The sequence below is a fragment of the Corvus kubaryi genome, unplaced genomic scaffold (genome assembly GCF_017639235.1).
Source record: "Corvus kubaryi isolate FWS band 111438036 unplaced genomic scaffold, C.kubaryi_AGA036_p1.0 37270, whole genome shotgun sequence".
Lineage (NCBI taxonomy): Eukaryota > Metazoa > Chordata > Aves > Passeriformes > Corvidae > Corvus > Corvus kubaryi.
Window position 1 is genome coordinate 4,561,773 of NW_024581083.1, and position 3,380 is coordinate 4,565,152.

Sequence of the window (3,380 nt, forward strand, 5' to 3'; positions counted from 1 at the left end):
ACGTGTCATTTCTTTTGTGCCATGTTAAAAAAAAAAAAAATCCAAAATTGCCGTTATCTCTTAGCAGTGCACTTTTGATTAAAAACAAAAAAAGAGGCTTTTACTTTGGTGTATGTTCAAAACTTACCTTTTTTTTCTAGCCTGACATTATTTTGGATGGTGATAAAAGAGTCGATGATTTTAAAAGTTTAATTTTTCCAAGATGTTTGTTTCTAGTACCTAAATACTTGGAACTGACTGTGCTCAAATACTGAACTTGTTCAGAACGTAGTAACTTGACACTTTGTGTGTTTCACTTTCATCACCTGGGAGACTAATGAGGTCTGGAGAAAATTGGACAAGTCTGATTCATACTTTAGAAGAAGCTGTTCTTGACTTAGAAGAAACTTTACTAACATTCACTTTTATTATTTGGAAATGTTTGGGGTAAACTTTTGAAGTTTTTATCTTAATTTGCATGTTAATTGGTTAAGGACACAGAATTTGGCCTAACACTCATAGGGGCTTATACAGGAACAACAAAAGACACTGAAACATAGTAGCACATGATACAAAAGTGATGCAAAATAAATGTGGTTTTGTCAAGTATTTGTGAATGGAAGTTTGTTGTTTGAAGCAAATTTTCCATTATTCTTGAAGGGGTTTCAAGTAAACATCTTTCTAAATATGGATGTGATTTTAGGGCTATTGCTGTAGCTGTAATCATGCATTTGAAAATAGCATCTGGAAAGTTATCAGTTGTCTTAATACCGTTTTCCTACTAAAATATTTAGTTCCTCAGTGTCATGCTTGGGTTCTCAGAGATGTTGCACTGAATGAATTGGCAAACATTTGTTCTCAAATTGAATGACTTGTGTGATGTACAGGAGTTTTTTTATAATGTAAAATAAAGCCCTTGGCCTAATTTGAGGATAACATTACAGGTGATTTTACTGTGAGACAGGGAGGTGTTGGTGACAGAGAGCTTGATGCTGTTCTTTTTCAAGATAGCAGGAAACTTGAATAAATTCACCTTCTGAAACATTACTTCTGGAAAATTTCTAAGTGGCTGAAAGCAGCTTCCAAACTTTGTATGAATAAACTTGTTATCTAGTATTCTACCTTCAGGAGCTTTAAGTGCAGAGGAAGAAAAGTGCATTGTATTTTAAACCACTTTCTTTTCATTAAGACATTTTCATTAAGCTGTGGGTAGGAGAAACAGGGAGATAGAGTTATTCCTTTGACAGCCCTGAGCAGTGAGGGAATGATGAGGGTTCCTTGCTGGGACTGCAATCTACCAGGTCAGTGTTATATCCTCTCATCCCTTCAGAATTGGAAGGTTCTCGTGAAAAAATTTTAAAAATACTTGTGAATCTTTTCTTTGTTTCTTTAAATGGTTTCTAGACATTTGGTCTCCAATTAAAGGTGGTAGCGTATCAGAATACGGTGATCTGACACAGCCTAACTATATAAGGGAGTATTATTTTTAGTATTCTGTAGTCAGTTTATTGTGTTTCTATAATGAAATGTTTGACCTTTCTGAAAAAGCCTCTTCAGACTATCTGCAGAACTCAGAGGAGAGACTGTATAGACAACTTTGTCCTACTAATTTGCCTAAACCATTTAAGCTCTGGGCTTATTTTACTCTAAGAAGCCCCCTATTTCTTAAACCCAGACAATCACGTTACATAATTTTTTTTCACTTACAGTTTCAAAAGAGATTCCAAACCAAGATTATAATCTGCTTAATTGCAAAATGTAACACTTGATTTTACAATGGTCTGTATAGCAAGTACTAATATATCCTGAATATAGCCTGAAATGAATGAGGAGAGAAACATACAAGGAAACAACAAAATATGTACTATGCAAGGCCTTGGCTTTTTTGCTTGCAAATTCACCAGAATTTGGAGTAGAAACCAGGAGGAATACCATGGAATGCTAGCTGATGCAAAGCCTTCTGAGATAACAAGAGACACAGAAAGAATTTTTTGGATTTGTGGACCTGTTTTTTTCTAAGCGTGGCCTTGCTGTAGCTTTGTTTGTAGTCATGGCAAACACTACTGACTTTAGATAAAGGCAGATAATTGCTTAGAGTCATGTACTAACATTAATGGGATCAAACTTCTGCCTTGGGAGAAAGGCTAAATAATCATAGTTATTCAGCTTGATATAATTTCTTTTAATTTTAATGTTAACTTATTTTAAAATTATGTTTCAGTCTCGATATATTGCATCTACAGTATAAATTTGTGCCACCCTGCAGGCAGAATGTTTATCTCCAGTGTCATGAAGTAAATCATGAGGTTTTCGCTTTGCTGAACAGGATAATTTAGAATTGCTATTATAGAAAGTAAAAGTCTGTTAAGGATGTTCAAGAATATTACTGCTGACTTTGAATTCTTAAAGAGGTGATAACTACTTGCATCATAAAAAACTCAGAATGTATTAGGCTTTACAGGTGAGTTACAATTATTTTTTTTGTGCAACAGAGCTGAAACTGTAAGCTGTTTACCTTGGGTAGTCAGAAACTTGAACTAGCATTTATCTGAGTTTACAGAAATGGTTTCAAAGTACTGGTACTTGTGAACATAATTCGTTCCAGCTCTGGGGAATGCACTGAATGCACATGAGAAAAGTGAGAACTTCAAGTATATGTGGTTATCAACAAATGCCATGACTATTGGGACTAATTTCTTTGTATTCCGCAAAGAGAAAATATACAGCAGTTATTTTATGCAATACAGTAATGATTATGGCTAATTCCACTCTCCTCTCTGGACCAGGTCCTGCAATATTGTTGAGTGTATCCTTTATTCTAGTTATACTATAGATTTTCTTAAGGTTTCTCTTATTCAGGTAACAATGGAGAATAAAGATGAAGATCTGTGAAGGCTACTAAAATGGTTTTCCTGGGCTAATGATGTTATGTAAGATTAGCTGTATTGCTGTGAGTCTAATGCAATGTTCTCAAGACAGTTTCCAGGTGTTTCTTCCTGTACTAGAATTTTCTTCTGAGCTTCCTTTTCTTTAATACAAACCATTTGTTGTAAAAATAATATCTTCAGAAACTAATCACTTAATAGGATCTTTTTTCTTTTTTTTTTTTTTTGCATTTTCTTCTCAGTTAATTATTGGAGTAGACCCCTTGAAAATGTAGCAATGAAGGCTATTCTCCATTCTGATTTTCTCCCTTTTTCTCCCAACTATTCCCTCATAAGCTCTGTAAAAATTGGTACAGGTTCATTAAGAAGTACAGAAATAAATTTTCTTCCCTAGACACCCCTGAAGATTCTGCATAACATGTTGTGCATTTGATCTATCTGGAGAAGACATGAGGATTTCTATGGATAATGTTGGTCATGTGTTATTTTCAATGTCTTGGCTTATTCCCTATTAAA

General features: G+C 34.3%; 1 protein-coding gene across 5 annotated transcripts in view; it reads left to right on the forward strand.

Moving 5' to 3' along the window:
• The window catches only part of GABRB2 (gamma-aminobutyric acid type A receptor subunit beta2), a 154,635-nt gene that overhangs the window by 3,975 nt on the left and 147,280 nt on the right, over nucleotides 1–3,380 (forward strand). The window lies entirely within an intron of this gene.